General features: G+C 35.7%; 1 protein-coding gene across 4 annotated transcripts in view; it reads right to left on the reverse strand.

The window, feature by feature from the left end:
* Positions 1-26,700, reverse strand: part of PMS1 (PMS1 homolog 1, mismatch repair system component) — a 243,643-nt gene that overhangs the window by 50,765 nt on the left and 166,178 nt on the right. For 2 of the 4 annotated variants that reach the window (XM_081579345.1, XM_081579353.1), the window contains exon 15: positions 19,463-19,485. The exons of 1 other annotated variant lie outside the window; for it this stretch is intronic. The gene's annotated coding sequence lies outside the window, so the exon portion shown is untranslated. Of the gene's footprint in view, positions 1-5,993; positions 6,091-19,462; positions 19,486-26,700 lie in introns of those variants that run through there. One more of the 4 variants, XM_081579346.1, reaches the window with a different exon arrangement.

A 26,700-nucleotide genomic window follows, 5' to 3' on the forward strand; every position in this document is an offset into this window, starting at 1 on the left:
TTTTAAACAGTACACATCCTGAACTAATTATAATTACCCCAGATGTTTTCCATAAAAGTGGTCACACATCTGAATTGGGTTTCGTTAGCAACTGTTCTATATCAAATTTACTGCAAACAGCATCAAAATTATGAAGAAAGGCTGTATCGGATTCACTATGTTTAAGCTACAAATGATAATGAAGCTTGAGCTTATAATTTATTTTGACAAGTACTCTAGCTAATCTGTAGCCATATGTATTTAATCCAAGCCCACTATGAGGAAATTCAGTATTGTTTATAATAAATTCTCCATAATCACATAAAACCTGTGAAAAGTAACCAAAATTTGTGAATACTATAAAGGTAGCTATAGTTTTGCAATTTTGTTTTTAAATACCACAACCAACTTAAAATGTCCTAAGTAAAAGAGGCGACCCCATGCTAGTAACTTAAATATCTTTGATAACTAATTTTTAAATTTTATGTTATAACAGTGAAATTTTAATTATAAAATCAATGTCAATGATTAACATACTGGTGATTATAAAGAAAGAACACTGTGAAATATTTTAATTTGGCTATTATATTTAATATACAAAACTAAAAGAGGAAAAGTTAAGGAAGAATGTCAAAGGAGTCCAAAGCATTCCAGTTGCTTTCTTTTCTTTCCTAAAATAAAGACATTTGTCAAATTAGCTTTAGAAAAAGAAGTTCACTAACATGTACATTTAAAAAGTCCTTGAGAATATGTCTATATTTTGAGATATACATCTGAGGAAAAACCTACAAAATATATACATTATATTTAAGATTTTACAAATCGTTAAGCTCTTCCTCCAATAGTTCCTTTTCTTTGTTGGCTTGCTGCTGCTGCTGCTGCTAAGTCGCTTCAGTCGTGTCCGACTCTGTGCGACCCCACAGACAGCAGCCCACCAGGCTCCACTGTTCGTGGGATTCTCCAGGCAAGAATACTGGAGTGGGTTGCCACTGCCTTCTCCAATGCATGAAAGGGAAAAGTGAAAGTGAAGTCGCTCAGTCGTGTCCAACTCTTAGCGACCCCATAGACTGTAGCCTACTAGGCTCCTCCGTCCATGGGCTTTTCCAGGCAAGAGTACTGGAGTGGGGTGCCATTGCCTTCTCCTCTTTGTTGGCTTAGGCTTATATAATTTTACATTCAAATAAAACACTCTACAGCTTTGCAGTAAAGTAACCTCAGCCAGGTCATTTGGTCATAACAGTTTTTCTGGTCCTTCTGGAAAAAAATTATGATCAATGAAAATAGTATTAATTTGCTATTTAACTTCTGAAAAAAAAATGGGAAGCAATTTTTTACAACAAAAGAATGAAGAAAAATATTAGTTTTATTATGGAATCTAATAAAGCTACACTCTGCCTATGATGTGGTAAAATGATGACATGTTACCTTAGAAAGACACCATGAGATGTTCTGATTTGTAAAATAAATCAAAGTATATAGTCAATAATCCAAATCATGATACAGAAATTCATGTGTTATTTATATAGACTTTATAAGGCCCTTAGTCTTCATAAGGAGAAGACAACCCACAGAATGAGAGAAAATATTTGCAAATGAAGCAGTGGAAACAGCTCATGCAGCTCTGTATCAAAAAAACAAACAGCCTGATCAAAAAATGAGCCAAAGGTCTAAACAGACATTTCTCCAAAGAAGACATACATTTTTAGATGACTACAAAGCACATGAAAAGACGCTCAACATCACTAATTATTAGAGAAATGCAAGCGAAGGACTACAATGAAGGACTCCCCTGTTGGTACAGTGGATATGAATCTGCCTGCCAATGCAGGGGTCACAGGGTTTGATCGTTGGTCTGGGAAGATTTCATGAGCCATGGAGCAACTAAGCTGATGTACCACAACTACTGACCCCGTGCTCTACAGCCCATGAACCACAACTACTGAGCCTACAATCTCCAGAGCCTTCACACTGCAACTACTGAGCCTGAACTCCGCAACAAGAGAAGCCATTGCAATGAGAAGCCTGTGCACCGCAATGAAGAGATGCCTCTGTTTGCCACAGCTAGAGAAAGCCTGCACGCAGCAACAACGTCTCAGTGCAACCAAAACTAACATAAAAATAAAATAAAATAAAAATAATTAAAAAAAAACTACAACGAGGTATTTCCTTCACACTGGTCAGAATGGCCGACATCTAAAGATCTACAAACAATAAATGCTGGAGAAGGCTGGAGAAAAGGGAACCCTCTTATATCGTTGGTGGGAACGTAAATTGGTACAGCTACTACGGAGAACAGTATGCAGGTTCCTTAAAAAACTAAAAGTAGAGCTACTACATGATCCAGCGATTCCAATCCTGGGCATATACCTGGAGAATATCACAATTCAAAAAGATAAATGCACCCCAATGTTCACTGCAACACTATTTACAATAGCCAGGACATGGAGGCAACCTAGATGCATATCAATAGAGGAATGAATAAAGATGTGGTACATATATACAACAGAATATTACTCAGTCACGGAAATGAATAAAATAATGCCATTTGGAGCAACATGAATGGACTGAGATTATCATACAGAGTAAGTCAGACAAATACCATATGATATCACTTAAATGTGGAATCTTAAAAAAATGGTACAAATGAACTTATTCACAAAACAGAGTTACAGATGTAAAAAAAGGACCTTATGCTTATGGTGGAGGTGGAAAGAGGGGGAGGGATAAATTGGGAGATTGGGATTGACATATACATACTATTATATATAAAATAGATAAATAATAAGGGCCTACTGTATAGCACAGGGAACACTACTCAATATTCTGTAATGACATATATGGGATGTGAAAAAGTGAAAGTGAAAGTCGTTCAGTTGTGTCCAACTCTTTGGGGGGACCCCATGGCCTTCTCCAGGCCAGAATACTGGAGTGGGTAGCTGTTTCCTTCTCCAGGGCATCTTCCCAACCCAGGGACTGAACCCAGGTATCCCACCTTGCAGGCAGTTCTTTACCAGCTGAGCCACAAGGGAAGCCCAAAAATACTGGAGTGGGTAGCCTATCCCTTCTCCAGTGGATTTTCCAGACTCAGGAATTGAACCAGGGTCTCCTGCATTGCAGGCAGACTCTTTACCAACTGAGCTATCGGGAAAGCCCGACCTGTATGGGAAAAGAATCTAAAAAGGAGTGGCTATATGTATATATATAACTCATTCACTTGCTGTGTAGCAGAAACTAACACAACATTATAAATCAACTATACTCCAACGTGTGTCTGGTGCGTGCTAAATTGCTTCAGTCATGTCCATTCTTGTGACCCCATGGACTGTAGCCTGCCAGGCTCCTCTGTCCATGGGATTCTCCAGGCAAGAACACTGGAGTGGGTTGCCATGCCCTCCTCTAGGGGATCTTCTCAACCCAGGGATTGAACCTGTATCTCTTAACATCTCCTGCATTGGCAGGCAGGTTCTTTATTACTAGCGCCATCTGGAAAATCCACAGTTCAATAAAATTTTTTTAAAAATAAAAAGAATAAACAGAACATGAGTGAGCTGTGGGATAACTTCAAGTGAAAATACATGTAACTGGATTCTTTGAAAGGGGGAGAAATGGACAAAAATAATTTGAAGAAATAACGACTAAAATTTTTCCAAATTCAGTAAAAACTTTAAATCAATAGATACAAGTTCAATAAACCCCAAGTGCAAACAATATGAACAAAACAAAACAAAAAACAAACCAAAAACTCAATGCTCTAAAGCAATTAATTCAATTCAAGGAAAAATAAGACAAAAGGGCAACCAAGAAGGACAAAATGACTTCTCAGTTGATTAAAGATAGCAGGAATGACAGTTTAATGCCTTTAATGAAGCAGCCTTTAAAGAAATTAGAGAATGGTTATTTCTAATGACTAAAATAAAATAAATTTTAAAAAACCACATTGTATAAATAGTCAAATTTCTAGATTAAACTAAATTTAAGTAGATAAATAAACTAATTAAAAAAAACTAAATTTAGTCAAATTTCTACATATTTCTATTCGACTCTTTCTTGTATGTATGAGTATGGTCAGAATCATGAGATATTTGCATACAGTTTTACTTAAGTAACCACTGCAATTCATCTAAGAAACAAGAAACCATTATAGCTGTGGCTTGATGTTAACTGATCAATAAATCCTCTCTCTTTTTCATAATTCAATAATCTTATTGCAGGTATCTTCTACTTCAATCTCAAAAACAGATATATTTCCTCCAAACTAGTAACAATATATAATTATAACCATATGTACAAATGGGTTTTAATAAAATGATGTGTTAAGACTATGTAAAACTTCAAAAATTGCAAACTATTGACTGTTATTTCCTACAAGCACAATGTGGTTATTCAGTTATGGATTAATTTAAAAATCTAAGTGGTGTGTTTTTCTTCCACCTTACTTAATATTTCCTCAAGAGTTCTTCTTCCCATACATTTTCTAGTTTCATGATTCAAATAAAAGGTTTCATCAATATGTAAATCCATACACAGTATTACATAGGGAATTTTATTTAGAAAAGGTATATTAGAAGCTTAACTTAAATTCATGGAATGAATTTTACCTCTCCTTTACTTGAGATGCTAATAGTGCTTAAAAAGGAAATAGATATGGAGGTATGCTTACATCAGATAACATCAAATTGCTAGTGAAAAGAACTACAAAATAGTGCTTATAAATCTTTTAAAAAGTTACATATGTTATGTATCACCCTGTCTTACATCCAAAAATAAAAGTTGTGTCCTTGTTTTCACTGAGAACTTAAATGAATAAGTTTTATTGCCACAATTAATTTCTGATTCCAGTTTTAAATAGTGATTAACAGTAAAGAAAACCTGGTCATGCTTCAATTTTTACAATAAAGCAAGATAATCATAAATATGATAATGTATTACTAATGCATATTAACCCAAAGAAATTTCTATTTTATGTAGCAAATAAGTGCATTTTAAAGAATTCAAATTTTATTGCCAGAATAGATCTAAATATCAGCTATTGAAAATCAAAAGGAATTTTCAAAGTGTTCAACAACCTGGTTTTATCAGGTTTTAGAAAAACAAGGAAAAATTTAAACTCAGATGTCATATATTACAGACTGGAAGATCATCAATGCATTATCTTGGGTGTAAAGAGGAACATAGAGAAAGATGAGAGTGGAAATCAGGAGATTGAAAGAAAACAAATACAGTCCTGGGGATATGCTTTTTTTATTTTTATCATCTCTGCAAACATTCTAAATTCTTATGACAGTATAGTTGATTAAAAGTATAATTTGGCATGAAGTTGTTGGTTTAAATTCAGATTGGCTTGCCCAGGTCCATTTTCAGGAGAATACTCAAGTAAGTAAGTTTATTACTGTGAATCAAGACTTTTGTCATACTATAAAGCCAAAATGTTAAGAATTGTAAGAAATACACTGCATCCAATGCTGATTAAGGCTACAAATGTTATCATTAACCTTGTTAAATTAGTTACTAAAAAACATTCTCTTATTTTCAGAGATTTCCTATATAAAAAGTAGATGTTATTAATTAACATGGCTTATATGCAAAGAGTGCTTTTAATGTTTGTTCTAAAGTAACTGAAATATATTTCATTTGCATGTTAATTTATTTGACAAAGTATCATAATTCAAATAAACAACTGCCCTATCCATTTCAAATGATAAATTCTTGAATCAATAAAATTTGGACCATAAGGCTAAATTCAGAATATGCCCAATTTCAGAATATATACACAGGAAGCTAATCCAAAAACAGAGCTAAAGCAAAACATATATTCTAGATATTTGGCCTGTGTTACAGAAACCATTTTTATAAATGAAAAATACCTTAACAAATTCTAAATGTAAAATTATTATAATTACCACTACTGAAATCAATATTTACTCATAAAGAGTTTGAGATACATGGAAAACATAGTTAATTAACCATTAATAAAATACCAGTTCAAGTTTTTGTGTATAAATACTACAGCTTACCATGTTAGTGTTGACTTCTTTGTCGAAAAATAAAAGATAATTCAGAAATCAAATGATGTTAAAACACTATCAGGACATGGGTTCATCTTTTAAAAGGCTTGGGAGAAAAAAAAAATCAATATTGACACACGTAATCTAAGCCATTCCTTATGATACCTATCATTATTGAGCATGAACTATATGTGAAATACTATCTATAACTCTGCATGTGGATTATTTGTGATCTTTAAATCATCCCTGCAAACTGGAATTTTCCAAATTTTATAAATAAGGTGACCATATGATTTACTGACAAAATTGCTACATTTCTGAGAATAAAGGCAGTGAGCATTATAACAATCATGCTAGGAGGACAGGTTATAAATCATGATTGTTGTAGGAAAGGTATGGTACACAGTCACTATACAAATCAAGAAACTGCCTCAGAAAGATGTATTTTAAAATTTAGTTTGAAACACAATATAAGAGAGGATTCTAAGTTTTTTGTACAAATTGATAAGATAATGCATGAATATGGTTCTGAATAATTCTACAGTAATAATTATTACACTTCTCCAATGATTTATAGTACTTGCTTTTTACATTCACACAGGTTAAATATGAGTCACATATTTAATTACATTGATACCTGCTTAATCTCATGTTACTACCACACTGTTTCATTTACTGAAACTACATAAGTATTACCTGGCCCCTCCACTTCTTCTATACCTGTTATTGTTGCTTATTTGTTTTTCCAGATTAAAGTTTAAATCTAGATAATCAAACTCTAAGGAAAAAAACAAGATTGAGAAAATAAATTGTCAGAAGCAAAAACAGAAGCTGACAAAATGTTGGTTAATGTAACAGGTAACACGACATTAAGCTGTGGGTTAAAATGCGGAAATAAATGTTCAGTAACTGCAGTAGGAAACTGCTTTGGATGTTCTGTGCATTAAATTAAATTTGTCTTAATCAGGGAGAAAAAAGATGATTATTACCCTTGCTAAAAAAATGTATATTCAAGAATTTATTTTAAACATTTAAAAATAACCATTAAAAACAAAAAAGTACCACCAAACAAAAATCAGGAATATAAACTACTACTTCCAAACCAGGAGAGATTGAAAAGGGAAATTAATTTTATTATTTCCAACAGAAAGCATTAATAGGAGGAAAGAGAGACACAGACACATTAGTCTGATAAACAAAAAAGCACAAAATAAGGTAACAGCAGTATGTCCAAGTAGATCAGTAACCACAATACATGTAAACTATTTAAATTAATCCACTAGCAAACAATATCATATTGTCAAGGAGATGAATAAAGCTGTATAGCCAATACTGCTAAAGGGCTAGAGGCAGAAAGAAGCCATACTGCCACCTGGTTTCAATCTTCTACATAAAAAAGGATGATGATCTAGTATAAAGTAGTATGGACTTCCTTTTAAATATTCTCTCCGCAATCCCCTCACCAAAATACTATCACCCATATTGAACAATAAGATCTCCTAGCCTTTGGGTTTCTAAAATGCTAGTAAGCCGGCTTACCCTCCAGGAATGAGATTGAAATATTCTTCCCTTAGGAATATGACCAGCCCAAAGAAAAGGCCTAAAGATAATCCTTACATTCTGGTTTCTCCAAAGCAGCAGACAGACATAACTTTTTCATGAAGCCTTCAATAAACAAGCCTACTCAGCGAGCTATTAAATGCCACTTACTCTTAATATAAGAAGGCAGCCAAGATCACACATCTGAGAAAACTCACTAACATAAAAGACTGATGGGAAAAACTGAAAGAACAACTTGTAGGAAACAAAGGGGTATGAAATCTTCAAGAGAACTAACATTGCCCATGGAGAAAAAGACAGGATCAGTGGTAAAATCCCTGAAAATGTGGGTGTATTTAACAAAATATTGAGTGATTTACCCTTTGACCTAGAGGTCTTATATCCAGAATCTATCCTGAAAATACATTTCCACTAGTTAAAAAATATGCACAAGGTTATTCATTGTGTAATTAGTTATAATAAAGACCAGAACAACACAAATGACCATATCAGAGTACTAGTTGAACAGACTGTAAAATATACATATGACACAGCCATAAAAGATGTGAGGAAGCTCTCTATGTCTTTATTCAGAGCAATCTTCCAGATAAATTGCTATATGAAAAAGAGCAATGTGTAGAACAATGAATTAGGAAAATTATAACTAAGAAAGTAGGGAGAAGCTATATATATATGCAGGTATGTATGTAAGTATGTCTTCTTTTTAAGCTTTCTCTTTATTATTTTTTTATCAGTTCAGTTGCTCAGTCATGTCCGACTTTGCAGTCCCATGGACTGCAGCACGCCGGGCTTCCCTGTCCATCACCAACTCCCGGAGTTTACTCAAACTCACGTCCATTGAGTTGGAGATGCCATCCAACCATCTCATCCTCTGTTGTCTCCTTCTCCTCCCGCCTTCAATCTTTCCCAGCATCAGGGTCTTTTCAAATGAGTCAGTTCTTCGCATCAGGTGGCCAAAGTATTGGAGTTTCAGCTTCAGCATCAGTCCTTCTAATGGATATTCAGGACTGATTTCCTTTAGGATTGAGACTGGTTGGATCTCCTTGCAGTCATAGGGACTCTCAAGAAGTCTTCTCCAACACCACAGTTCAAAAGCATCAATTCTTCCGCGCTCAGCTTTCTTTATACTCCAGCTCTCACGTCCATACATGACTACTGGAAAAATCACAGCTTTGACTAGACAGACCTTTGTCAATGAAGTAATGTCTCTGCTTTTTAATATACTGTCTAGATTGGTCATAGTTTTTCTTCCAAGGAGCAAGTGTCTTTTAATTTCATGGCTGCAGTAACCATCTGCAGTGATTTTTGGAGTCCCCAAAAATAAAAGCTGTCACTGTTTCCCCATCTATTTGCCATGAACTGATAGGACCGGATGCCATGACCTTAGTTTTATGAATGTTGACCTTTAAGCCAACTTTTTGACTCTCTCTTTCACTTTCATCAAGAGGCTCTTTAGTTCTTTTGGCCATAAGGGTGGTGTCATCTGTGTATCTGAGGTTATTGATATTTCTCCCAGCAACCTTGATTCCAGCTTGTGCTTCATCCAGCCCAGCATTTTGCATGATGGACTCTGAATATAGGTTAAATAAGCAGGGTGACAACATACAGCCTTGGTGTACTCCTTTCCCGATTTGGAACAGTCTGTTGTTCCATGTTCAATTCTAACTGTTGCTTCTTGACCTGAATACAGATTTCTCAGGAGGCAGGTCAGGTGGTCTGGTATTCGCATCTCTTGAAGAATGTTCCACAGTTTGTTGTGATCCACACTGTCAAAGGCTTTGACGTAGTCAACAAAACAGATATTTTTCTGGAACTCTCTTGCTTTTTCTATGATCCAGTGGATGTTGGCAATTTGATCTCTGGTTCCTCTGCCTTTTCTAAATCCATCTTGAACATCTGGAAATTCACGGTTCATGTACTGTTGAAGCCTGGCTTAGAGAATTTTGAGCATTACTTTACTAGTGTGTGAGATGAGTGCAATTACGTGGTAGTTTGAATATTCTTTAGCATCGTCTTTCTTTGGGACTGGAATGAAAACTGACCCTTTTCAGTCCTGTGGCCACTGCTGAGTTTTCCAAATTTGCTGGCATATTGAGTGCAGCACTTTCACAGCATCATTTTTTAGTATTTGAAACAGCTCAACTAGAATTCCATCACCCCTACTAGCTTCATTCATACTGATGCTTCTTAAGGCCCACTTGACTTCTCATTCCAGGATGTCTGGCTCTAGGTGAGTGATCACACCATTGTAGTTACCTGGGTCATGAAGATCTTTTTTGTATAGTTCTTCTGTGTACTCTTGCCACCTCTTCCTAATATCTTCTGCTTCTGTTAGGTCCATACCATTTCTGTCCTTTATTGAGCCTATCTTTGCATGAAAAGTTCCCTTGGTATCTCTAATTTTCTTGAAGCGATCTCTAGTCTTTCCCATTCTATTGTTTTCCTCTATTTCTTTGTATTGATCATTGAGGAAGGCTTTCTTATCTCTCCTTGCTATTCTTTGGAACTCTGCATTCAAATGCCTATATCTTTCCTTTTCTCCTTTGCCTTTCACTTCTCTTCTCAGCTATTTGTAAGGCCTCCTCAGACAATCATTTTGCCTTTTTTCATTTCTCTTTCTTGGGGATGGTCTTGATCCCTGTCTTCTGTACAATGTCACCAACCTCCGTCCATAGTTCTTCAGGCACTTTATCAGATCTAGCTCCTTGAATTTATTTGTTACTTCCACTGTATAATCATAAGGGATTTGATTTAAGTCATTCCTGAATGGTCTAGTGGTTTTCTCTACTTTCTTCAATTTCAGTCTGAAATGGCAATAAGAAATTCATGATCTTAGCCACAGTCAGCTCCTGGTCTTGTTTTTGCTGACTGTAGAGAGCTTCTCCATCTTCAGCTGCAAAGTATATAATCAATCTGATTTCAGTATTACCATCTGGTGATACTGCATAGGAACCTGGAATGTTAGGTCCATGAATCAAGGTAATTTGGAAGTGGTGAAATAGGAGATGGCAAGAGGGAACATCAATGTTTTAGGAATCAGTGAACTAAAATGGACTGGAATGGGTGAATTTAATTCAGATGATCATTATTTTTTATACAGATAGTTTGTTTATTTATTTATGGCTGTGCCAGGTCTTTGTTGCTTCTCAGGCTTTTCTCTAGCTGTGGGGAGTGGAGGCTACTCTCTAGTTGTGGTGTGCAGCTTTCTCACTGCCTTGGCTTCGCTTGTTGTGGAACATGGGCTCTAGGATTCACGGGCTTCAGCAGCTGTGGCAATGTTGGCCCAGGAGTTGCAGCTTTTGGGCTGTAGAGCAGAGGCTCAAATAGTTGTGGTGCAGGGGCTTAGCTGCTCCACAGCATGTGGGATTTTCCTGGATCAGGAATTGAACCCGCATCTCCTGCACTGGCAGGCGAATTCTGTACCACTGAGCCACCAGGGACTCCTGAAAGTATGTCTTTGTATATTTTTGCAAAAGGAAGTAATGAGAAAACAAAAACTAATGGAAATGGTTGTTTGTAAGAAATAGGAACAGAATGGGATGGTGGAGGGGAGAGATACTTTTTCATTTAGGTGTTTACTTTGAACATTATACAAATGCTTTACATAGCTTAAAATGAAACTAAATACAAGTAAACTCTGAGACTGAAAACTAAAGCAAAAACAAACGAAATTCCCAAACTGTGTAACAAACCAATAGTAAAACCAGATGAAAACCTTATTAAATATTCTCAGAATGCTGATTTTCAGACATATTTCAAAACAAGCAAAACATGCAGAGTCAATGCTTAAATTTTATCCAGTACTTTTATAGTTAGTAATAACTAATGGCTTCAGATAGTACTACTGGAAGCCAAGACCAAAAACAAGTAAAGCCTTTAAAGTTTTGTGAGAAATTTTATTTTATACTAGAGTTCTCTATCCTATGTAAGTGATTTCAATACTCCAAGTCTCAAAAAATTCAATTCTCAGGCACTATTTTTCAAAAAAACTGCTAGAGGAGGCATGCTCCTAAAATAAGGTAGTAAAACAAACCAACCTAGATAGTGTATTAAAAAGCAGAGACATCACTTTGCCAACTAAGGTCTGTATAGGCAAAGCTATAGTTTTGCAAGCAGTCATGTACAGATATGAGAGCTGGCCCATAAAGAAGGCTGAGTGCTGAAGAAATGATGCTTTTAAACTGCGATGATGGAGAAGACTCTTGAGAGTCCCTTGGACTGCAAGGAGATCAAACCAGTAAATCCTAAAGGAAATCAACGCTGAACGTTCATTGGAAGGACTGATCCTGAAGCTGAAGCTCCAATACTTTGGCCACCTGATGCGAAGTGCTGACTCATTTGGAAAAGACCCTGGTGCTGGGAAAGACTGAGGGCAAGAGGAGAAGGGGACGACAGAGGATGAGATGGCTGGATGGCATCACTGACTCAATGGACATGAGTGTGATCAAACTCTGGGAGGTAGTGAAGGAAAGGAAAGCCTCGCGTGCTGCAGTTCAAGTGGTTGCAAAGAGTTGGACATGACTGAGCGACTGAACAAAAACAGCAAAATAAGAAAGAGCAAGACATGGGATCCAGGAAATGGAAATCAATTCAAGAGAGATGTAAAAGGAATCCCCAGATGATGGTAGACCTCTGGATATAAGCTGTGTATGAGCCGCTGATGATATTCAAAATTAGAGCAGGCTCAAGTCTCTAGTTAGGTTAAAATGAAAGTGTTAATCTCTCAGTCACGTCCGACTCTTTGTGACCCCATAGACTATAATGCGCCAGGCTCCTCTTTCCATGGATTTTCCCAGGCAAGGATACTGAAGTGGGTTGCCATTTTCTTCTCCAGGGGATCTTCCTGACCCAGAGATCAAACCCTAGTCTCCTGCATTGCAGGCAGATTCTTTAACTAGGGAAGCCTCTAGTTAGATGACTTTAAGAAAATAGAAACAATAAGCTGCAAGACGTGTGTAAATATACTGAAAGGCAATTTAGATAACTGGGCAGATTTGGGGGATGAATGAATAACAGATGTAAAAATCTTGAATAAAAATGTATAGAAATAGTATTTTTATTTACTCTTAGAATGAAAAAAAGAGTTCTTCAAAAAACTGCTGCTTATTAAAGCTGTTAAGCTATACAAGTAATAGTTTTGTCCCTAACATAGCAAAAAAAAAAGAGTTATGAAGTATAGAAAAGCATTTGGGAGAAAATTAAAACCACCTAAAATTCTACTACTCAGAGAAAACATTCATTCATTCAATAAATAATTACTGAATGCCCCTTATAAACCCTGCTCTGTTTCAGAGCCTGTGATTCAGCAATGACTAAAATCTTGTTTTCATGAAGATTAGATTCTAGTGAGTAGTTGAGAAATGATTAAACCAGTGACTAGGTCACTGGTCAAAAGAAAAAAGTAGGATAAGTAGCACAAAGTGATGGGAAGAGAGCAATGCTATTTTTTATAGAGTGACTAGGGAATTCTTTTTTGATAAAATGACACTCAACCAGGAACATCAAGGAAGTCAGTCAACAGACAGTGCTGACATTTTGAGTGTTTTTGAATGAAAAGTAACTAGAAAGACCCTGAGAAAAGAGCATGTTTGACACTTTGAAAGAGCACCCAAGGGCCCAGTGTGGCTACAGAAATGAAACAGGGAACCCAATGCTGGATATTAAAATCGAGAGAAATGGAATGGAAGTTGCAGCTGGGAGGCATAAATAAGACTTTGCAGGCCACGGTAAGGACTTGATATTTCACACTGACAAAGGCATTAGAAGTTTTGTGCAGAGAAATGATTTTAAATGGTTTCTGTAGGTAAAGCAGCTTTGGCTGTTATGTGGAGAACTGATACTAAGGAAGGAAGAGTGAAATTAAAAGGTCAGTTAGGAAGCTCTTTAAATAGTCTGGGTGAGAGATAATAGCACCTTATTTAAGACTTTAGTGTAATTCCCTCTAGTATTTGCCTATGCATTTTAGTGTATGTAAAATTAACATGATTGGGATTAACAAATATGTATAGTTAAGTGTTATGCTTATATGAAAATATTTTCAAAATTTTAAATTCTCATACAAAGTAGTAATTATGTATCTGACAAATATTTTCTTGGTTCTTTGTTTGCAAATTTAAGTGTTATGACAAGAAATTTTAAATTAAAAAACTGGAGAAACTATATCCTCAATATTAAAAAATAAATGAATGTTTAAAAAAATGATACTATGTCTATCTATATGCTAGAATGAAAAGTGAAAGAAAGTGAAAGTCACTCAGTTGTGTCTGACTCTTTGCAACCCCATGGACTATGCAGTCCTTGGACTTCTCCAGGCCAGAATACCAGAGCAGGTAGCCTTTCCCTTCATCCAGAGGATCTTCCTAGCCAGGGATCGAACCCAGGTCTCCCGCATTGCAAGTGGATTCTTTACCAGCTGAGCCACGAGGGAAGCCCAAGAATACTGGAGTGGGTAGTCTATCCCTTCTCCAGCAGACCTTCCCATCCCAGGAATTAAACCAGGGTTTCCAGCATTGCAGGCAGATTCTTTACCAACTGAGCTATAAGGGAAGCCCATATGCTAGAATAGTATGCAGCTATTAAAAATAACACTCAAACTTATAAAACATGGAATAAAGTTTGTATAGTGGAAAGTTCAAAAAGCAGAATAAGACTATATATACCAAATGTTCTCAACTAAAAAAAAAAAATATATATATATATCAAATATACTGGAAGAAATATATAAAATATTTTTCTATGTGGTAAGATTATGGATATTTGATTTTCTTTTGTATCTGTATTCAAATTTTCTTCAGTGAACTGGAATTAATTTTGTAATTTAAAAAATACTTTCATATTTTGAAAAACTAAGTAAAAGGGAGCAGAACAAAACACTTTCACACATTATTTTGAGCTAAAGGCAATCAAATCTCAGCAGGTTCAAGAAAAACTCTTTTCCTCCCCCTCAACTGCCCAAATTTACACTGGAAAGGGGGTTGATACCAGGAAGGGAGCAATTACCAGAGGCACTTTTTACCAAAGACACTTATCTGCATAAGAGCACAACTTTTGTTTTCTCTGCTTCCTATAATGGGGCATTCCTTGCCTTTGCATCCCCAGGCCTCTACCCCTTTCCCTCTCTCAGGATGTTTGGCTGCATTTTTATTTTTTATAATTTTATTTATTTTTGGCTGCACTGGGTCTTTGATGCTTTGTGCAGGCTTTCTCTAGTTGCTGCGAGCAGGGACTCCTCTTCGATGTGGTGTGCAGGCTTTTCATTGCAGATCATTGGCTCTAGGTACATGGGCTTCAGTAGTTGCAGCTCATGGGCTCTAGAGTGGAAGCTCAGTAGTAGTGGTGCAGGGGCTCTGATGCTCTGAAGCATGTGGAATCTTCCTGGACCAGGGATGGAACCCGCGTCTCCTGCATTGGCAGGTGGACTCTTAACCACTGTGCCACCAGGGAAGTCCTGGCTGCATTTTTATATTTGGCTTAGTCTTTATATCTTTATGATGATCCTGTACATATGTAATTTTGTTTTTCTCTTATTAACCTGTCTCTTGTCAATCTGACTAGAAGGGCAGCCAAAGAAACTAGAAAGGCAGAAAGAAGGAAAAAGGCAGAACCTAGAAAGGCCCTTCATAAGGAATACAGAGAATTGCAATATATAGGTTCAAATGCCTGATATGGCACTACTCAACTATTTCTTGGACTAGTTTTTCTCTTAAACATCAATTTCCTCACTTTTAAAGTGAAGATAATAGTATCAAACTCAAAGAATGACTCTGACAATTATGAATTTAGTCAACTCAGTATAGTTCTTAACATATTAAATGCTTGATAAATATATTTCAAAAATATGAAAATGTGATGGTTTGAGAATTCATATTTCAAGTAAAATGCAAAATCTCACTGTTAGTGAACGACTGACTGAAAATGCCCATCCTGGCAAGGCAGGATAATAAATGCTTGCATGAATTATCTCACAATAGGAGGTCCCGATAAGGAACACAGAACCGACAAGCTACCTGCTGCCAACTGAAATAACTCTGGAGGGGCCAAAAGGAGGAAGGACAGTATGTCTTGCCAGCCTCCCAGAAACCCTCATGCTGGAAACCATCTTGACTGAAAGATGTGTGCACCACCAGGAAGAGCTTTCAATCAGACCAAATATGGGCACAAGCAAGATGATTGGCCAGAGACAACCTGGAAAGCTAACCCAATTACCATGAAACCTGATACTGCAAGCCATCTGGCAGAGGAGTTCTCCTGGGTTCCTATACCCCGCAGCTCTCAGCCCAGGCACCCCTTTCCGATAGTCTTTTGCTTTCTCAGTATAGGTGTCTCCTTGGCCAAGTCAACAATTCACTTCCGAGTGTTAGACCAGAGCCTGCTCTCAGGCCCTGGAAGGGGTCCCCTTCTGATAACATCACACGAAGACCTGATTTAAAATGAGTGGGAAATGTTATCTACTCTTTTACTCTGCTCACTGTTGTCTGCAATCCAGCTCAAACTGGAGAAAAATGACTCTAAAATTAATGCAAAAGGTAAACCAAATTGTTAACTTCCTTCCTTGGGACATCTGCCTGCCTAAAGTCCTCCCTTAATGCTGGAAATAAATTTTCAATCTTTGCTGCAAAAATCTGTATTCCTAAAGCTGAATGTAAATGTTAAAGAGGAATCCTCAAGTCCTCTTTTGTTTAAGCAGACGCTACATGAAAGTGATTAAAGCAGTTTCCCAGTTTTGCTGCTGAGGGCTTAGAAATTCATGTTGTTCTGACTTAATTTAACAGAAAATCGTCAAGGGACTACAGATTGAGGATGGGCTTCCCTGGTGGCTCAGACAGTAAGAATTCACCTGTCAATGCAAGACACTCAAGAGATGTGGCTTTGATCCTTGGGTCGGAAAGATCCCTTGGAGAAGGGAATGACTACCCACTCCAGTATTCTTGCCTGGAGAATTCATCGACAGAGGAGCCTGGTGGGCTACAGTGTATGGGTTTGTTAAGAGTTGGACACAACTGAGCGACTAAGCACAACACAACAATAGACTGGGAACAGGAAGCACTTTTAACAGAATAAATATCTAAATTTATTTTAGCCAAAGATTCCCTTTGGCCAAAGAGTCAACATAATCCTGTCGACTACAGATTTTGAAGACAAAGGATAAAAATGCCCTTTCACGACAGGAATCTAAAACTACCTTATTTGCCACAGATTTTTTTCCCAAAAGGATGAGGTTAGATTTTGATGTGTGTGGCAGGCAGGGGAATTGTGACTCTCAGTCACATCCAAGCTACCTACTTCTAGTTATGTCCTTTATTCAGCCAGCCCTGGATGGAGGTAAACTTCCTTATTTTCACATTTTTAAAAGAATAAACAATTTCAAATTACTTCTCTAAGCAGCTTCATAGGAATGGAAACATGGTATACTGTGTATTAGGGCTTCCCAGGTGGCACTAGTGGTAAAGAACACTCCTACCAATGCAGGAGACTCAAGAGACTGGGGTTTGATCCCAGGGTCGGAAAGAGCCTCTGCAGCAGGAAATGGCAACCCACCCCAGTATTTGTGCCTGGAAAATTCCACGGACAGAGGAGCCTGGTGGGCTACAGTCTGTGTGGTCGCGAAGAGTTGGACGTGACTAAACACATGGAGCATACTGTGTATTGGCAACTAAAGCACTGATTTCCTAGGAAACACAACTGCAGTTGTCTCTACTTTCAAGACTAAAAATCTAGATTTTGAGAACAAATAAATTATGAAATAGTTACAGTACACAATGTATCTTATTCTTATCAAAGACTATATCAAGTTTTCTTTTAGATGGAAACTTCAGTCCTGAATTTAATGTTTATTTGTAAGTCCTACTTATTGGTGATAGAGTTTTAGAATCAGAGGGGCCTATTTAACCCCATCCTTCTCTTTTGGATAAAAAAAGTGACAGAGATACATAAATATACATTATTTTAGTAGCAATAAATTAAAGTAATTATATAGTGTTTTGATATATATGCTCTTGTTCCATCGAATAATTCTGTCAGATTATAACAGTATTCTTTTCCCCATTTTTCAAGTGAGAAAGCTGGAAAGGAATCAAAGGTGATAAATAACTTTCCTACAGTCACTGAACTAGTAAGTACCAGAGTCATTGTTTGAACATAGGCTTTTTCACTCTAGATCCAGTGTTCTCTGTAGTACAGAAAATCATCTTTCTTTGCCATATTTTCTGTTAAGGTAGGTTTTCTTATGGTACATGTGAGGATTATGGACTGAAATTCACTATAGTCAATTACGGCACACAGATTTCCAAAACCATTTCTTCTTTTCAAATATCTTATCCAAAAGGTGACTTTAAAGAACAGGTTCTGTCTTTAACATGGCCAAAACGACTCACCAGGAAACTGTGTTTACATTTCCCACTAAAGAATCCAGTTAGGTAATCTTTTCCCATGCTGTGTTAACAACTTTAATACATTTAGAGATGACTAAAAGAAACAAATAATTTGTCTGAATAACAGAGCATAAATGGGACCATAATTTTGTAAGCAACTATGTAGAATAGGCTTCCCCGGTGGCTCTGATGGTAAAGAATCTGCCTGTAATGCGGGAGACCTAGGGGTTGGACCCGTGGGTCAGGAAGATCCCCTGGAGATGGGAATGGCAACCCACTCTAGTATTCTTGCCTGGAGAATTCCATGGACAGAGGAGCTTGGCAGGCTACAGTCCATGGGGTCACCAAGAGTCGCACACAACTAAGCAACTAACACGCACACGTGCACACACACACACACACACAGAATGCTAGCATGGTTAGAAGAAGAGTGAACCAACAGTACGTAGATCTACAGGGACAAACCTTGGTTTAGTCACTTAACACATTGTGTTTCATCTGAAAAACAGAGTAATGATCTATAGCATTTCTGCAAGGATTACATAAAAATGTATGTGATACTAATCTGTAAGCCCTCAAGTACTATGCATAAATATAAAGAGACAGAGTTACTGATTTGCTCATTGTATTTCCTAATGCAGATACTAATCACAATTCAATCAACATGAATAGTTAAAACATATTTTAAGCTATAGAAGTGTTATTGAAAGTTGTACATAAAACAAAGAAAGCAAGTTTTTAATAATCTAAATAATCACCATCACTTAATACTTGTAAGTTAAAATTTTTACATTGAGAATAACTATAAAATGCTGATTTACTTTCTATAAGTCATATACATAATCAGTCTTGCTTCCTTATCATCTGAAGCATCTTTACAAAGTACCATCCCCCTTTTGAATGCTCTAACAATGTCATTTAACTTAATGTTTACATATAAAAGACATTCAAATTATTACTGATTCTAACAGTGATGATAATGTTGGTTGTCAATATTTAAAGAACTAAAATACAATGAATAAGATATATTTAATATAAACTATAGTGAAAAAAATTAATCTTCTTTAAATGATTAAAAAATCTCTTCAAGATCTTGCCTTGCTTTAGGAATCATCCTTATAAATGTAAATTATTGTGCAGTAGTTTAGCAATAATTCAGCTCTCTAAGCACAGTAGTAATGAATTTATTTTAACATGTGTTTTTTTTAGCATAAGTTAAATACGTGCAATCCCAATATTCTCCAAATTATTCATACTATTTTGGATTAATTTTATCAACCCATAATCTACCATAATTAAAATCAAACCTAATCTTCCTATTACTAGTCTTCTCTACTGTAACCAGAGTTTAAAAACTCAAAAGTTTTTGACTCATGAAAAAAATAAAAAGAAAGCAAAAGAGGGACATTGAAGTATGAACTTTTCATAGCTGACCCAAAAAAGGTAATTCTGAGACCTATTACTGATAGTGTTTATGTCCTACACATGTTTACTTTAACAGCATATTTATAAGCATTCATGTGATATTTTAATAATTATAGTACATACCAGTTGACGTATTGAATCCAAAGCTTTAAAGAAAAAATAAAGAAAAGCTCTGTAAGAAATCTCTAATTATGCAACTAGTGTAGAATATATTTTGCATTTAAAAAAAAAGACTTTAAAATTAGAAAACAGGAATTACCAAGAATTTCCTGATGATTTTCTGAATTCTACATTTGTAATTGCACCAAACTTAATTCTCATATTAAACCTCTGAAAATATATGAATTAAATATTTTATGAGTTTAAGACTGCAGCACTGGAAATAAAAAATAACTAAAGAAGACAACATGCCTAGTAATTTTTCTAGGAAAAATAAGATACCTAGTAATTTTTCTCAGGAAATAAAAAAAATTAAGAACATTATTTAGAGCATCTGATGTTTATATATCTTATAGAGAATAAACAGTTAATAAAGATAGATGAAATTTTGACAGATAAAGATGAAAACAATCTCCTAAGTTTCAAAGAATCAAAGTTAAAGTTGGAAATTTTGCCCTACCAGATATAAAAATTTATTACATAGCAATAATTACAAAAGTATTGTTCTGATAACAAAATAGACTCAACAATGTTACTAACAAAAATAAATAATAACTCATTTATTTGGCGTATACTATGGGTTAATCACTGTGTTAAATGAAATAGGTTTTAAACATATTTGTATTTTATTTATGACACATATTTAGTTCTCTTAATAAATTTATAAGTACTATCTCCGTTTTACAGAAGAGGAAAGAAAAGTGCACAGGTAAGGTAACAGTTAAGGGTACAGAGCTAAAATACTTGCATGTACTTAATAACAGCATATAATAACTTAGTATATGATAAACACAGCATTTCAGGTGAATGTTTATTTACATGATTTATTTATTAAATTAGCTGGCTAACATTTTAGGAAAAAAGGTAGAGACTCATGTCACTTTATACAAAATTAATTTCCATATGAATTAAGATGTTTATTAAATTTTAAAAGTACCATAATTATATTTATATAATTTTTTAAAAATAAATTTATTTATTTTAGTTGGGGGCTAATTACTTTACAATATTGTAGTGGTTTTTGCCATACATTGACATGAATCAGCCTTGGGTTTACATGTGTTCCCCATCCTGAACCCCCCTCCCACCTCCCTCTCCATCCCATCCCTCTGGGTCATCCCATTGCCCCAGCCCTGAGCATTTGTCTCACGCATCGAACCTGGAATGGTGTTCTGTTTCACATATGATAATACACATGTTTCAATGCTATTCTCTCAGAACATCCCACCCTCACCTTCTACCTCAGAGTCCATAAGACTGTTCTATACATCTGTGTATCTTATTCTGTCTCGCATATAGGGTTATCGTTACCATCTTTCAAATTCCATATATATGCATTAGTATACTATATTGGTGTTTTTCTTTCTGGCTTACTTCACTCTGTATAATGGGCTCCAGTTTCATCCATCTCAATAGAACTGATTCAAATGTATTCTTTTTAATGGCTGAGTAATATTCCATTGTGTATATGTACCACAGCTTCCTTATCCATTCGTCTGCTGATGGACGTCTAGGTTGCTTCCATGTCTTGGCTATTGTAAACAGTGCTGCGATGAACACTGGGGTACAGACAATCTCTTTAACAAGTGGTGCTGGGAAAACTGGTCAACCACTTGTAAAAGAATGAAACTAGAACACTTTCTAACACCGTACACAAAAATAAACTCAAAATGGATTAAATATCTAAACGTAAGACCAGAAACTATAAAACTCCTAGAGGAAAACATAGGCAAAACACTCTCCGACATAAATCACAGCAGGATCCTCCGTGACCCACCTCCCAGAATATTGGAAATAAAAGCAAAAATAAACAAATGGGACCTAATTAAAATTAAAAGCTTTTGCACAACAAAGGGAACTATAAGCAAGGTGAAAAGACAGCCTTCAGAATGGGAGAAAATAATAGCAAACGAAGCAACAGACAAACAATTAATCTCAAAAATATATAAACAACTCCTGCAGCTCAATTCCAGAAAAATAAACGACCCAATCAAAAAATGGGCCAAAGAACTAAACAGACATTTCTCCAAAGAAGACATACAGATGGCTAACAAACACATGAAAAGATGCTCAACATCACTCATTATTAGAGAAATGCAAATATTTATATAATTTTGAATTAAGAATACTGAGAAAAAAACCTAAGAGAAACTCATAATATATTTGGTTACATAAAATCAAAAAACATCTACATAGAAAAATTTTCCATCACCAAATCAAATATTAATTTAATTAACTAAATTTAATTAATTTAATTTAAAGTATGCTGCACTCAATATGCCAGCAAATTTGGAAAACTCAGAAGTGGCCACCGGACTGGAAAGGGTCAGTTTTCATTCCAATCCCAAAGAAAGGCAATGCCAAAGAATGTTTAAACCACCGCACAGTTGCACTCATCTCACACGCCAGTAAAGTAATGCTCAAAGTCCTTCAATCTAGGCTTCAACCGTACGTGAACCGTGAATTTCCAGATGTTCAAGCTGGATTTAGAAAAGGCAGAGGAACAAGAGATCATATTACCAACATCTGTTGGATCATAGAAAAAGCAAGAGTTCCAGAAAAGCATCTACTTCTGCTTTATTGACTATGCCAAAGCCTTTGACTGTGTGGATCACAACAAACTGTGGAACATTCTTTAAGAGATGCGAATACCAGATCACTTGACCTGCCTCCTGAGGAATCTGTATGCAGAAGCAACAGTTAGAACTGGACATGGAACAACAGACTGTTCCAAATTGGGAAAGGAGTACGTCAAGGCTGTATATTGTCACCCTGCTTATTTAATCTATATGCAGAGTACATCATGCAAAATGCTGGGCTGGAGGAAGCACAAGCTTGAATCAAGATTGCTGGGAGAAATATCAACAACCTCAGATATGCAGATGACACCACCCTTATGTCTGAAAGCGAAGAACTAAAGAGCCTCTTGATGGAAGTGAAAGAGGAGAGTGAAAAAGTTGGCCTAAAACGCAACATTCAGAAAAATAAGGTCATGGCATCCGGTCCCATCAGTTCATGGCAAAGAGATGGGGAAACAATGGAAACAGTGAGAGACGTTATTTTCTTGGGTTCCAAAATCACTACAGATGGTGACTGCAGCCACGAAATTAAAAGACGCTTGCTCCTTAGAAGAAAAGCTATGACCAACCTAGACAGCATATTAAAAAGCAGAGACATTACTTTGCCAACAAAGGTCTGTCTAGCCAAAGCTATGGTTTTTCCAGTAGTCATGTATGGCTGTGAGAGTTGGACTATAAAGAAAGCTGAGCACCAAAGAACTGATGCTTTTGAAATACAGTGTTGGAGAAGACTCTTGAGAGTCCCTTGAACTGCAAGGAGATCCAACCAGTCAATCTTAAAGGAAATTAGCCCTGAATATTCCTTGGAAGGACTGATGCTGAAGCTCCAATACTTTGGCCACCTGATGCGAAGAACTGACTCACTTGAAAAGACCTTGATGGTGGGAAAGATCGAAGGCAGGAGGAGAAGGGGACAACAGAGGATGAGATGGTTGGATGGCATCACCGACTCGATGGACATGAGTTTGAGTAAACTGTGGGAGTTGGTGATGGACAAGGAGGCCTGGAGTGCTGCAGTCCACGGGGTCACAAAGAGTCGGACACGACTGAGTGACTGAACTCAATTAAATATTAATACACATAATAAACCAGTAATATTGACTTTAATATAGAGAACAAAGTCTATTCTCTCCAATACAGATGTTTTTACAAATAATAAAAATACTGGCACTCTAAATAGAAAAAAATGATAAAGAAGAGGGCACTATCAGAGAAAAAACAGAATGATCAATTAACACAAGAAAATATTTTTATATTTAGTAGTAATCAGTGAAATGCACATTAAAATAATAGGAAGTCTCTTAGTTGCCTAATGAGCAAAGATAGCTGGTATTAGGAGAAATACAGTAAAATCTCCACTCAAAATTATTGCTGACGTGAGACTTAACTGACAACGTGTTTCAGGGGAATAAATATGTGATGCATAAAGTATCTTTTTTAAAAAAGTCATTCTTAGATTAAAAAATCTCACACGTTATAAATTTACCCTAACCTAATAAATAGGCATACATTTTTGTAAAAATATGTCTGTGGGCATATATAATGGGGATAAACAATTGGAAGCAAACTAAACTGCAACAATTCAATACTGTTTCAGCAAGTTCTATCAAATCAATATGTATTAGAATATACTATGCTATGACTAAAATGGTGATTCAAATCTTTATATACTGACATGAAAATGTGTTCAAGATTATTGATAAGAAAAGCAAGATACAGACAAGCATCCTTAATACTATCCTAATTTCATGAATACTGTGCATAGGCACAGAAAAAATTCCAAAAGATTACAAATTGAGTCTGGGTGGGAATTTAGATAGCTTTTTCTTTTTTAAAAAAAAATTTCCTACCTCTTCTGAAATCAACAATAACAGTGACAAAGTCTATAAAATAATCTCAAAGAGTAAGTAGGAGCCAAAAAGAGAAGGAAATATGTTTTTAAGATAACAAGGAATAAAGAAGAAGAGAGAAGGAAGGTAATAACTAAAGGGATAATATATGAAAAGAGAGACAGTAGACTCCCAGATAATAGGGATGAAAAAGCGCAATAGCCAAAAGGAAAAAACACATAATTTGGATCATAAATAAGATTTAAAAACTATTATAGAAACAAGTTTGAATCCATGGTCAAATATCTTTGAAAGGACTATGGATCAAAAAAAGAGTGGAGGATGAAAAACTCATTTATTGTCCCATTTCTGATAATACAGTCACCAATTACTTCAGTGAAAAGAATAACGTGATGACTTAGTGATGAGCTACTATTTTATAACTCTGCACCAACAACTGGACTCCTCTTTCAAAAGCATTTAGCACAGAGGCTTCCCTGTGGCTCAGTGGTAAAGAATCAGCCTGTCAATGCAGGGTACATAGGTTCAATCCCTGGTCTGTGAGAATCCAGCATACTGCAGAGCTCCTAAGCCAGAGCATCACAGCTATTGAGCCTGTTCTTCAGAGCCTGAGAACTGCAAATACTGAGCCCACATGTTGCAACTGCTGAAGTCTGTGCACCCAGAGCCTGTGCTTTGGCCACCACAGTGAGAGGCCCGTGCATAGCAGCTGGATAGTGGCTCCCGCTCTCTGAAACTAGAGAAAGGCCTGTGCAGGGGTGAGGATCCAGCATAGCCAAAAATAAAAATCAATAAATAAAATTATCTTTAAAAATTAGAACAGATTTCTAAAACTATAACAATTAAAAACTACATATTAACTCTGAGACAGACAAACAGACTAATGAAACAGAACAGGAAATCCAGAAATCAATGGAGAAAGGACGTACCTCTGTAACAATAAACATCATTAGGGTAAATGAAAAATGATAATTCATATGATAATGAGAACTATTTGAATATACACAAAGTAACCTCTAGATGAATTCAACCCTTAAGTGTGACAATGTTGAACTTTATCTGAGGCTTGTGTTCCCTAAGAGAAGTGATAGCTGAGAAATCCTTTTACCTTTTTTGTGTTTCCAGAACTGACTGACTACAAAAGGCCACCCTGCCCTCATATATTCTTGATATGACCCATATCTACCCTTCCTCAATGATTATAACTTCCTTTTCTTCCCTTCTTTATAAAACCCCAAGTCTCCTTCATTTACTCTGAGATGGTCCTTACTGATGAACATTGTCCCTATTGTAAAAGTTTGAATATAATCATCTTAATTGCCTGTTGCCTCTGACAAATATGAAAAGCTAAGTAGTAAAACTTCTAAAAGAAAACATGAGAGAAAATCTTGGTAATACTGGGGCAGGTAAGAATTTCCCAAGTAGCAAAACATGGATAAGCCTCAAAAATACTATTCAGTGAAAAAAGTTGCAGGAAAATATTTGTGTTCACATGTGTATAATTAGGGATACAAACCTGTGTGACAAAAATACAAAAATATGGACAGGAAGAATGCAGAGGATAGCTCTTAACTTTTTGTGAGAGAGAGAGGTGAACATGGTAGGAGAGGAGAAGTTTAGCTGGAAACATATCCTCCTTTATAAAAAGATTTACAGCTAAGTTTCAAATAATTTGGGAATTTTGTTAAAATGAAGATTCTGATTCATTAGGACTGAGGTGATAGGGGAGGTACTGAGATTCTGCAGTTCTAATAAGCTACCAGGTAGAAAATACTGAAGAAAATATAGCTAACTTTATTAAACCTTTGTAGTGAACACAAAGAATCTACTATTTTTTACATGTTAGAAATAGTTCATTAGCAAATATAAAGTTCAGGAGAACTAGCAACCACCATAAGGTGCCACCAAGCAGTAGTAAATAATCCCTCTTTTAACTTTACATATGTTATAAGGCTGTTCTAATTCTGTGAAACATAAAGTAATATGCAGAAATATATAAACACATGAAAATAAGGAAAGTACTTGAGATCCTAAGAAAAAAGGCAGGGTAGTAACTTAAATTCTTATAACACAATTTTATAGTGAATTATTAATAAATACTTTTTTGTCATTTACACCCAAAAAGTTGACAAATGTCATAGTTAATTTAATCCTAACTTCTTCATCTGTCATTGATGAGATACTCCTGAGGGAGACTTTCTGAGGTGTTCTTACACTGTACTAAAAAAAGAGGACCATAATAGCATTAATTCAGATTAACATTTAGAATAACTTCAGATTACTATCTACAGTAACATAAGTAAATGGTCTCACACATACAAAAAAGAGTAAACTCTGCTTCATGAATGGATATTTTCTGTATCTGAAGAAGTAGGTTTAATAAATTTACATTAATTATACAGTCATTAAGCAGAGAATATAGTAAGGTCTATGAAGGCCAGGGCTTTGGTATGCTTTGTTCTCTACTATTGTGTCAGAATCTAGAATGCTCCTGATATATAAAAGCCCTCAACAAATACCTGTCAAATGAGTAAGTAAAATTTCATTTCATGACTTCAGTATACCACGATGTTGTAAAACATACAAAGATAAAATCAAAAGGTGGCCTTAACTGTTAGGGTTTTAAAATCTAGCAGAGAGAACACAGACACGTAGACTTAATTAATATATTATACACTATAAAATTATATATTTTATAGTATTGGTTATTTAGAAACCTATTTATATGTTTTTATATAGTAGAAAAAAGCATGGTAATGGGGAAAAGAAGGAA

The sequence above is a fragment of the Giraffa tippelskirchi genome, chromosome 3 (genome assembly GCF_054371585.1).
Source record: "Giraffa tippelskirchi isolate mGirTip1 chromosome 3, T2T-mGirTip1v1.2.pri, whole genome shotgun sequence".
Taxonomy (NCBI): Eukaryota; Metazoa; Chordata; class Mammalia; order Artiodactyla; family Giraffidae; genus Giraffa; species Giraffa tippelskirchi.